The sequence below is a fragment of the Oryctolagus cuniculus genome, chromosome 10, assembly GCF_051225735.1.
Source record: "Oryctolagus cuniculus isolate XC-2025 breed Fujian yellow rabbit chromosome 10, ASM5122573v1, whole genome shotgun sequence".
Taxonomy (NCBI): Eukaryota; Metazoa; Chordata; class Mammalia; order Lagomorpha; family Leporidae; genus Oryctolagus; species Oryctolagus cuniculus.
The window spans coordinates 21,044,941-21,057,170 of record NC_142876.1 but is presented as its reverse complement, the minus strand read 5'-3'; the positions used below and the strand labels follow the sequence as shown (position 1 = coordinate 21,057,170).

At 46.5% G+C, this 12,230-nt stretch overlaps 1 protein-coding gene across 2 annotated transcripts in view; it reads left to right on the top strand.

The window, feature by feature from the left end:
* ONECUT2 (one cut homeobox 2) overlaps positions 1-12,230 on the top strand; it is a 54,268-nt gene that overhangs the window by 7,113 nt on the left and 34,925 nt on the right. The window lies entirely within an intron of this gene.

Sequence of the window (12,230 nt, the reverse complement as noted above, 5' to 3'; positions counted from 1 at the left end):
GGCAAATTTTATGGAAAGAATGAAAGAGCTGGGACTATAGTGGATTGGGCTGAGAACTAAGTTGTCTTGTGTGTGTGTGTGGTTTTTTTTTTTTAATTATAAATCCTCCAGTTGGAGAAAGCTAAGCTTTTCCTTCAATGGGAAGTCTTAATCTGTGAGGAAAGGAGCATTTTCCTTCCTTCTCCGGGAACAATGAGGAAAAGCAGCAGGAAAGGGGGAGAGATAGAACTCAATTTGGTTCTGTTTTGAGATGAGACAGGAATGAGCCTATGGTCTCCTCTGACTCCCAGGGGTGCTGAGGAAGAGAGGTTTTTTTTTCTGTGTGTGTGTGTGTGTGTTAAAGATTTATTTGAAAGGCAGAGAGAGATCTTTGATCTGCTGGTTCATTCCCCAAATGGTCCCAATGACCAGGGCTACGCGAGGAGCCAGGAGCCAGAAGCTTGCTCTGGGTCTCCCACATGAGTGTAGGGGCCCAAAGACCTGGGCCATCTTCTGATGCTTTCCCGGGCCATTAGCAGGGATCTGGATTGGAAGTAGAACATCTGGGACTCGGGACTGGAGCCAGTACCCCTATGGGATGCTGGCAGCAGGTGGAGGCTTAACCTTCTACACCACAGCGCCAGCCCCAAAAAGGGAACTTTGATCCACCACCTTGACTGCTAGTCAGGAGGAAGGGTCCCACTGGTCTCCTGAAAACTTGGAGCTGGGTCGGGGGTGGGGGGGGGGCACTGAAACTAAGCAGGGTGAGTCTGGACGACAGCTGGCCCTTCCCCAACAGGACCCACTGGAAGGACCTCTGGGATCTGGGAGGGGTGAGTGGGCATTTGGAGGGTGGGATTTTAGGCTCTCCCCCAGCCCCATCTTAGAATCCTAAAACAGGGCAGGACTCCCAGTGAATGGTCTGGGTAGGGCAGGAACAACTGCCGTAGTCTCCCTATGGTCCTACAAGACCCTAGCAGTTGATGCCCTCTCCTGGTGAGTGGGGTCTGCCCAGAGGCCACAGGCTGCTGCCTGCTTTACCTCGCTTTACATTCCAGAGCTCTGGGCCTGAGCCCCAGAGGGAAGGAGAACCTGCCTCTTCCCCTGTCTTCAAACCAGGGTTTCATTTTAGAACCACCCCTTGATGTGACAGGGAGGGCCCCGGTGCCCCTGCCAGGCTCTCTGGCCTTTAAGCACCCATTTCTCAAGGGAAGTAAGAGGAAGGGGGCTGAACAGGTCTGTGAAGAAAGTTCTAGGCCCCACCACATCACCCTGCTGGCTGCAATTGGCAGAAAGTGTCTTCGTGAAAAGTGGTGTCATGTAGGGTAACCCTAGGGGGAATGAAAACCTCAAGAAGCAGAGAGATTTCATTTCTGGGTTGTTGCCAAGGGAAGGGAAACGAGGAGGACATACATAGAGATCACCACTTGGATGACAGGCTGTGGGGAAGAGGGCCAAGATGGAGGCACCTCGGGCCTTAAACTTCATCTTCAGACTCTCTGAGCTGTGCATACCCTAAATCTTCCGGTGATCACTATCTTTCCTGACCTGGGGAAAGCCACTTCTTCATGGGGAGAATCTCTGTGCCATTGGTGAGGAAGCCCTATGCTGTTAGGAGCAGAGGGCCTGCCTGGGCTGACTCAACCCGGGGGCAGGGCACATTACCACCACTCACCACCCAGTCTTTCCTCCTAACCAGCCTCCGTGCCTCTGGAAATGGCTTTTGGATTTCTAAATTTCATATAAGGCAATAAATTTAAAATGTGCTTAGTTTTTGTTTGTTTTAAACAAGTAGAGAGGGAGGAGGTAGGGCAGTTAATTTGGTAGCCCAGCCCACCTGATGCCATCTGGGCACGGCATGCAGGTAGGCTGTGGGCTGGGCGGACAGATAGTCTCACTTGAGGAGCCAGATTCCTAGAAGCTGTGGACATTTATTGTGAAAAACTGTCCCGCACAAACTGCCCCAGAGGGCAGGGACTGCAGTCCAGCTTGGCGCCTCTCTCACCATTTGAGGATCCATTACTCTTTCTGTAGAGAGCAGACTTTGTTTGGGTTGGAAGCACACCTCCACCGTAATTTAATCAGCATTGGACTTTGGCTCGTGTAATCAAATATACATATACTTTCTCCTGCAGGAAGAAAAATAATTTCTCTGTAACTGGTATTGACTTGAAGTCATGTAATCTCTGGAAAGCATCACATTTTTAAAGGGAAAGGTAAAATTAAGGGGAAAAGAATCCACAGGTCCAGTGGTTTGCCTTGTCCATTACAAAGAAGGGGCAGAGGGAACACTCTGAGAGCATGGATATTCGTGCAGCTCCAATTGCAGATATTTCACTACAATTCCTCTGTGTGGTCAGTTTCTGAGATCTGTATTGATAGGAAACCAAGTTAGCTGTCTCACCAGATCCTAGGACGTGGGTTAACATGTGTTGTATTGGCATCCTTGAAGGAACCTGTGTGGCATCTCATTTTTCTGCCTTTTGTTGGAGAGTAGCAGCTCCCTGAGTTCCAGCAGACTCTAGGTGGGCAGCAGGCCCCATTCTTTTAAGGATGACGGGCACCCATTGCCAGCTTGTTCTCTACTCCATCCCAGGGCAGAAGCATGAGACTGTTCCCTAGAGCATTCTGGAGCAAGCATGGACTCCCCATCCCCCAGGGTGAGGCTCCAGGCTTTGCCCAAGTTGAGTCTGTTAGGGAATCTGTTGTAAACACAGATCCATTGATTTGCATTTGTCAGAGAGTAAAGTTAAACCAGTGAAAAGAGAAGCCCTTACCCTTTTATGCAGGGCCAGGGAAACCTTTCATATTGATCCTATTGATCCAACCTTTCCCTTTAAGGAAACCACATAGTTAAAGACCCTCGTTCAATAGATTTACCCTTCGCGCTTGTGATATTCCTTTAAGTGTTCTCATCTAGGATAGCTGGGCATTAAGCCCACACTCCAAACCAAACAAAAATGAAAAGGGAGTGGAAAGGGGGAGGGGGGTCAGGAGGCAGAATTGTGGGAAGTGAAATTAAATCAAATTGAAATGTGTAATGACCCAGTTGGGGATGTTTTTCTCATTTTTCTAAGATGGCATGAAGAGACAAAGACAAAATAGATGCATTTAGCATCTCTTGCTCTTTTTTTTTCCACAAAAGAAAAAAATCTGTGTATATGTATAGAGTAGCAATGTCTCAGGAACATCATTTTCTACTGTAACATTATTTCAGTCCAACCACTAGCTTGGTTAATTTAAGCTGATTCACTTTAAAAATAGTGATACTGCCACAGTCATTATTTTGGTTGATTTGTGGCAAATCAAGAACACAACTTTCCTTAGAAATGCAGTATTTTGGATTCTGTATATAAGCAAGCTTGGACACCAAAGTCAGTTAAGAAGAGAGGGAGCTTGGAGTTGTGTATTAGGATGGAAGTGAGTAGATGCTAGTTCAGAGAAGGTACATTTGCTTTAGGACAGTGTTGATAGAACAGGAATTGCGCCGGCGCCGCGGCTCACTAGACTAATCCTCCGCCTTGCGGCGCCGGCACACCAGGTTCTAGTCCCGGTTGGGGCACTGGATTCTGTCCCGGTTGCCCCTCTTCCAGGCCAGCTCTCTGCTGTGGCCAGGGAATGCAGTGGAGGATGGCCCAAGTCCTTGGGCCCTGCACCCCATGGGAGACCAGATAAGCACCTGGCTCCTGCCATCGGATCAGCGCAGTGCGCTGGCTGCAGCGCGCCGGCCGCGGCGGCCATTGGAGGGTGAACCAACAGCAAAGGAAGACCTTTCTCTCTGTCTCTCTCTCTCACTGTCCACTCTGCCGCGGCAGCCATTGGAGGGTGAACCAACAGCAAAAGAAGACCTTTCTCTCTGTCTCTCTCTCTCACTGTCCACTCTGCCTGTCAAAAAAAAAAAAAAAAAAAACAGGAATTGCTAAATTTTCAGTATCCCTCTTGATTACAGATATGAAAATGAAAGTCCCCTTTGTCTCCACAACTGTTGGTGCCATCGGTTTCATTTCTTCCTTGACCTTAATTTGCTCTGTAAATAACATCTATCCGTAATTTTTTTCAGATGTGGTACAAGAGCTATTCCTAATTGGCTATCTCTCGGGTTGTTTTTGGACATTCATGTTTGTTTTATGTGATTGAAAAATATTAATGATTCCTTAGGTGAGCTAATGTATTTATCTGCTGAGTGAGTTCAAAGGGCAGAGTTCAGCTATGGTTCAGGTTAATTGAACAGGAAGCAGTGAGCTCTCCAGGCTGTGTTGAACAAGGGACCAGTCCCTTAAAATATCACACTCAGCAAACACACAATTTCGCTGTCCTCATCCTGGAGTCTGATGTAAGAGGCTCAGATCAACTTGGATTGCCTGTTTAAAAACCCAAAGCAAAGCACAGCAACTGCAACAAAAACCCTTGAGTCCCCCTCGGGGAAGAAGAGTTTTCTCATTGGCTAATTGCTTTATTGGTAGCACTGACCTGCAGAGCAGCTGCAGGGGCCTGGATGAAGGCTTAGGCCTCAGAATAATGTGCTCCATTAGAACAGGGCAAGGCAGTTTTTTGTTTACTCGATTGGAGCTCCCTGCAAAGTGCCATTAACCCCAACCCAACTACATGTGTGCTGCAGAAGCCAAAGGTCACGCCAGTTGGTCTGTAGGCACAGCCAGCTTTGCCCTGGTGGGAGGGAGGGGGCATCCTGTTGGCACCATCCTCCCTGGAGCTTAGCCAGCCCTGGGGGCTGCTTCCAGAGCTTTGACCAAAGCAAGCAGTTGCACAACTTGTTTACATTTCCCAACTGCTGAATCATGTTATTGATGATTAAACAGTTTTGATCTGAGTACCATCAGTCACACCAAAAAAAAAAAAAAAAAAAAGAACACTTCTCACTGATCATCTCTTTTCTATTTAGGTTCCCTTCATTACTGTGCATTACAGTAAATAGAATTGTGCAAACTATGCTTTTAGCACGAATATAGTAGCCTGGATAAGTGCTTGGATCAACAGGAAGACAGATCTCCAAATCCGGCTGGGGAGTTATTTGGAAGGAAGTTTTAAGTGGAGCCTTGAACCACGGCTTCCACTGCCAGCACCATGAACTACACTGCCACCTGCTGGGGGTCGTCTTAGAGGCAATCAGTTCTGCACTAACCCATGGTCCCAGCCCCTTCCTTCATATTGCCCCTGGTATTTGTGTCCCCTTCCCCACCCTCCAGATCACCACCCATGCAAACATTATCTCCCTGGAAATATCTTAGGTGACTTTTCCCGATCCTCTGGGACTCAACCCTCTGCCTTTTGTAAATAATTACCCCCAGAGAAATCAGTTCTGCCTGTCATGGGTGAGGTGATTCACCTACCCTGCACCTTGAGGTGTTCTGGTTGGAAAAGTGTTGAGGGAGGAGAGGCAGAGGAAGCAGAAAGTATCTACAGGAGAGAAGAGAAAAGCTTGTGTGTCAAAGAGGTATGGCTCAGTGGATAGTGCGAGGGAGGGTGATGCCAACTGTCATATGCTCAGCACAGGTGAAATACTGCAAAACGAGAGTGGACAGGAGAGAGTTCACATCCACTGGGAGGATGTGGAGGAAGAGATGCCAACTCAGCAAGCTCCAGGTGGGCTCTGGGAAGCCCCCTGGGGAGAGAAGTGAAGCAGCCGTTTTCAACTGCAGAGAACACAGCCAATGAGCTAGACTTGGAGCCAAACTGCGGAGCTGGCTGCAGCTCTGTGGGCGGCAGCTGCTTCCAGACTCCCTCCCATCGATCACAGCCAGGAGCCCTGTGGCAGCCAAGCGCCTGTGGATGGGTCGCTGCCTCCGCTCCCCGGCGGGCTTCAGCACCACGAACAGCACCACGGGGCACCCGCGAGTCAGTGTCTGCATCCACCTAGAGACGGGAGATGGGCCCTCTATTGGGCAAGACCCTGGCAGAGCAGGGCTTCTTTGGCTCTCAGTAAGAGGTCAGTTATAATACAGAAAGAGGAGGGTCAGGAGTGGGAAGACGAAAGGTGCTGAAGAAGAGCTTGGCAGGGGGATGCATTGTCTCCCTCCCCTGCTGCCTCTGGAGGCACTCTGCAGCTCTCGGTGTTTCAGGTTTAGGATTCCCTCTGAAGGTTTACTACCTGGTTGCCCCACACACCGATGTGCACGAGTGGGTGCCTTTGTTTCCTCACCTGTGTACTCCTGATTTTTGAAAATGTGGGTCTCATTAACGGTAAACAACATTCTCACATGTCAGCATACTATGGCAGGGAGAGCCCGCTATGGGACCTCAGTGTCTGCTGCGGATGTGTGATTCCTTGAGAGTATTAGTGATGGGGCTGGCTTTACACAGAACCTCATCGCCACGTCTGCTCCCCTACAAAGGGCTAGGGGTGTTGAGTCACTTCCGGCAGGCCACACAATGGAGTCATATGGTCCTGACCATAGTGAGGGCTGACACCAGGTGCCGACCCCTGACCCTGGCCTTGTTCAATCAAGTGCTCTGCTTTATTTGTGGTTTTATTCCAGAGGAAAGAGGCAGGTGGGCACTTTCGGTCAATGATGGAGCACAACTCATATCTCTGGGTTCTCAGTGAAATGCCCCTTGGTGTTCTAGAGATAATTAAAATGTAAATTTTTCACTTTATTTCAAGGAATGTTGGTTAAACCCTAGTTTCTTGCTGAAGTGTTTCTCAGAGAGGTGGAGTAGAGGAACAGACAAACATGTCCCCTTCAAAAGAAAGTGAAGAACTTTTCTCAAACATGAAAAAAAAAAGAAAGAAAAGAAAGTGAACAGTGTGATAAATAAATGAGATTTTTCTTCCCTGTCATAATTCATCTTTAAATTCCAAGTGGCTCTTGTGTGAAAGGAGAGAAAATCTAGCCCCCCCCAAAAAAAAAACAATTCTGGTACAGCATTCAGATCCAGTGTTGAGAAAAAACAATTGTCTATGTGTCTGAGTATTTAAAATTTTGCTCTAAAAATGAACAGAAATATATCTGAGCCAGATCTAAGAGCTGGTTTTAAATCTACTTGATAAACTCTGACTAAAGCAGCTCCTCTAAGTGGTATAATATGTACTTCTTAGTAGTTATTGGGCTATGCTATCGAAACCCTTTCCCGTAAAACATGGATTTGATAGCATAGGCTGCTTAGTAAAGCCTGTTTTATATGCGTCACTGCATCTTATTTAAATAAGGCATTACACGCTGCATAGACTTGGACTGAATGCCCTTCCTTTCTAGTGAACACTGTATGTTTTCTAAAAGATAGTTTGACAAGACTGCCATGGGAACAGGATATTTTCTAGTCCTTTTTGGCTCCAAATACTAAAGCAAATATGTGAAGTAAGATAACTTTATGCTCTTCTGTATCAGGGCCACAGATCTAAAAGATGCAGGGGCTAAATCTCAGATGCAGTTGCCTTCTAATATGTTTCAAGGTTCAGTTCATGTTCAAAGCACAAGAGTGAATTCTCTAGTCACTCCCAGTGACTAACCCCACTCATCTTTCATTCTTCTGAAAAGGGAGAAACAATCCTCCTGTTCAAGGTCAAGTCCTCTACTAGGTTCAGGGCCCCTGCCTCTCCTGCCTTCTCAGGACCCTCCCTTCTCCTGCACTTATAACCTCCTCCTCTCTGCCAACATCTTTCCATTCTGCATTTTTATGCTCCATTCTTTTTCTAAAATGCCCCCTACCTGATGACTGTTGTAGCTATGTCTCTTCCTTCCCTTCATTTCTGGGGAGAGTTGCTATAACCCAGTGTCTGTTTCTTACCTCCTCCCTCAGCCTTAGCCCTCCTGTGTTCTCTACCTCCTCTTAACACTGTCACTTTAAAAAAAAAAATGTATTTGAAAGGCAGAGTGATAGATGGGAGGAGGAGGGGAAAGATCCTCCATCTACTGGTTCATTCCCCAAATGGTCACAACAGCCAAATCTGGGCCAGGCCAAAGCCAGGAACCGGAATCTCCATCTGGTCTCCAACATGGGTGGCAGAGACCCAAGCCCTTGGAACATCTTCAACCCTGCCTTCCCAGGTGCATGAGCAGGAAGCTGGATAGGAAGCAGAGTAGCTGGGATGCGGGATCACAAGCAGCAACTTAATACCCTGTACCACAACACTGGTTCTGCAGTGTGACTGTTGAGGTCTTTATAGATAAATCCTGTGGATTCTCAAGCCACTCCACAACATTCAATACACTGTTAACCATTCTTTGCTACAATACTTTCTTCTCTTGATCTCTATACTCATTTTCTTTTTAGCATTCTATTCACTCCTTTTCTTTCTAGCCACCTCTTATTTGTTCATAAAGCCCTATATTCTGGCCTAGGTGATTTTGTTGTTGATTTTTCCACCCAGCATAACCACCTTGGAAGATCTTATCCATTTGGTTACCACATCTTTACACTAAAGCCTTCTAGGTCTTTCTTAAGCCTGCCATCTGTCTCCAGGTCCATGTTTCTTCTGCATTTGGACATATTTGCCTAAGACCTTCAAACTCAGGGCATATCAAAGTGAACTCATTTTCTTATTTGCTAACCCTATGCACCACTACCACAAATTATGAGTCTCTTCTTTTATTCCCTCTTTGGTCAACATCATCCTGTCCACAGAATCTCAAGCCAGGGGCCAGTGCTGTGGCATAATGGGTAAAGCTGCCACCTGCAGTGCCGGCATCCCATATGGACGCTGGTTTCAGTCCCGGCTGCTACACTTCCAATCCAGCTCTCTGCTATGGCCTAGGAAAGCAGTAGAAGATGGCCCAAATGGCTGGACCCCTGCACCAGCATGGGATACCCAGAAGAAGCTCCTGGCTCCTGGTTTCAGATCAGCCAAGCTCCAGCTGTTGCAGCCAACTGGGGAGTGAACCAGTGGATAGAAGACCAATCTTCTCTCTCTCTCTCTCTCTCTCTCTCTCTCTCTCTCTCTCTCTGCCTCTCCTTCTCTCTCTGTGTAATTCTGACTTTCAAATAAATAAATAAATCTTTAAAAAATAATCTCAAGCCAGAAATCAGACAGTTACCCTGGCCTCTTGCCCTTTCGTCTTTCCCCATCAGTCAACCATGTTGGCCATGTGGCTTATTCCTCCTAGTATCTGTCTTACACCATGCCATCCCTCTGCTGCTGCCTTAATTGGAGCTATTGCCAATGTCAACAGCCTCCTGACTAGCCTCCCTGTCACTGGTTACTCTCTTTCATTCTTAAAAAAATTTATTTATTGACTTGAAAGAGTTACACAGAGTGAAGGAGAGGCAAAGAGAGTCTTCCATCCACTGGTTCACTCCCCAAATGGCCGGAGCTGGACCAATCCAGAGCCAGGAGCTTCTTCTGGGTCTCCCATGCGGGTACAGGGGCCCAATGATTTGGGCCACTTTCTACTGTTTTCTCAGGCCATAGCAGAGAGCTGGATCAGAAGTGCAACAGCCGGGACTCGAACTGGCACTCAAATGGAATGCGGGCACTGCAGGCAGTAGCTTTACCCACCTCGCCACAGTGCTGGCCCCTCATTTCCATTCTTAAGCTAGTGATTTTTCTGGAACCCACATCTGACCACATTCCACCCTTGTTTAATACTCTTTATTCCTTTTGGTTCAACTAACTTGAATTCAACTTCAGGGCTTGGCTTAGATGCTCCTGCCTTAAGAAGTCTTCTCTGATCTTGTAAGTGGGTGTCTCCTAGAACTACTACTCCCATTTCATTTAGAACATAATAGGGATCACCTGATGATTTGTCAATGTCACCCCATCAGATTAAATTTCAGAAGAATGGAGGTTGGATACAGCATACAGTAGGTAGTCAATAGATATCTATGAATATATTAATATACCTTTTCTGTCATGGGACACCATTTCTGTCTGTTGTAGTCACCTCAATTAGTAGATGACATTTGAAAAAGAATAGTCAATACTGGTACATCATTTAAACAAAATATTTCCTATTTCACAATATCAAGTTCTTATCAATAGCATTTTCCTCCAAAGCTAAGACACTCCAGCCATGGATTAATTGTAAAGCTTTTTTCCCCTTTGATTTTATTGGATTTTAAATATTTCAGTGGATAAATCCTTATTTGCCTTTATAATAGCTTAATGTAGACTAAAGTCACGTTCGGAGCTTCAGAGGATTGCCAGTGAAATGAGAGCTATGAAATGATGACCACACTGGACACCAGAATAGGGACCCATTTTCCCAGCTGGTTCTGGAGTCCCTCGAGGTAACCTGCTCTGACCAGACCCAGGCCCTTCTCCCTGCTGTGCTTCTTGAGTTGTGTCCACATCTTTGCACTGTGTCCCTCCACTTGGGATGCTTTTACCATTCGTCTCCCGAGGTCCTCTCTGTCCTACGGCCATCCCCAGTCCTCCTTCCCTGAATTCTCCCCAGCTGACTGTGGCCCGTTCTTCCCTCTCCCTGTCCTGAACTGCCTCAGATCAGCGGGACTGATTTCTTCTTCAAGACATCTTCATGATCAGTAAACCAAATTTACATTTAAATGGCCATTACTTGATATTCTACAAATTCTTACATTGTTACTGACTTAAATTTAGCTCTAAAGAAACAAGAAGTCAATATTTTTGTAAGTTTATGCTCTTCTTTTCATTTGCTTATCTTTTGGCCAGCAAGTACATAAAGTTACTTGAGACTTTTGAAAGCCCGTAAACATTGTAGGGAATGAATACAATTCTGTCTATAGAGCACTGACCTAAGAAGTTAAGAGTGGGGTGGGGCGCTTTCTCTACTTCAATTTTACTAGGTTTTAAAAATTTGAGCAGATAAATTCTTATTTATTTTTATCATATCCACATGACATTGAGTGAGAAAAGATTTTATTACTACTTCAACTTCTGTGAGAAACTAAAACTAAGATAATTTAATTGTTCTACATCTTATATGGAAATTATATATTGTCCTGTGATATTCTCTTTTAGAGTTATATCTGACATTCATATATGAATAACAAATTGTGAAGACCAAGCATATATAAACATAATTTAATGTAAAAATTAAAAATTATAGGCATTTTTTCTGATGCTGCCAATTGAATGCATTAGTTTGCTTGATGATGATTAGGTTTGCCCAGTAAGCAGTTAACTTCAGTGCCTGCTGTATCTGTGCCTTGCATAGCCAAACCAGGATCACTTTGACAAGGCAGAGACATGCAGGGTATGGGTGACTAGGGAGCCTCTCTGAGGCCTGTTTGAGGGGTCTTAGAATCACAGCTCTGGTATGTTCTGAGCCCACCCTTCTCTCTGGTGGGGGCACAACAGCTGGACATGACTGCCAAAGACCAGGCCTACGTGGTGCCCCTGCCTACTCCTCTGCCATGCTCCAAAGGAAGCACGTAGGACCAGGAGGAGTTGGCAATGCTGGACCCAACCCTCCCTTGAATCCAGCTCTTCTTCTAGACTTTCAGACTCATCCTTCTTCCATAGGCAAGTTCTGCAAGGCAACTGAAAGGGCAGAGTGAGGTGTTGATAGGTGATTGGATTGGAAGGGAAGAGAAGACAATCCAGAGTGAAGCCACTTTTAGACCATAAGCCACACCAACCCAGGACCCAGGTATTTTACCTCCTTAGAGCTCTGGAAATCCCTACAATATGACTGTCTCTGAGATGAAGGAGGAGCCCAGACCAAGAGCACAGGAAGCCCAAGCAGTTCCTGAGAAAAGTGTCTATGTGAGCAGATCTTCTTCCTCCAGGCTGCTGGGAAGGAACTGTGGATAGCAAGAAGTCCTCTCTCTGCCTTCCCCTCACCCCTCTCTCAGAGCTGATCTTACAGAGGCAATAGTGGTGGCAAGGTAGCACAGTGGAATGAATGTTTTTGGAGTCAGACAGGCTTGGGAGTTAATTCTTTTTTTTAAAGATTTATTTATTTATTTGAGAGGTAGAGTTACAGACAGTGAGAGAAAGAGGCAGAGAGAAAGGTCTTCCATCCACTGGTTCACTCCCCAAATGGCCGCAATGGCCAGAGCTGCGCTGATCCGAAGCCAGGAGCCAGGAGCTTCTTCTGTGTCTCCCACGTGGGTGCAGGGGCCCAAGGACTTGGGCCATCTTCTACTGCTTTCCTAGGCCATAGCAGAGAGCTAGATTGGAAGAGGGGCAGCCAGGACTAGAACCAGTGCCCATATGGGATGCTGGCACCGCAGGCAGAGGATTAGCCTACTGCACCATGGGCCGGCCCCCTAGGAGTTAAGTCTAACTCTGCCATTGAGTAACTCCCTAGCACTCAACCTTTCTAGGCCTCAGTTTCCTCTTTTGTAAAACGGGAGTGCTATGTCCGCCTTGG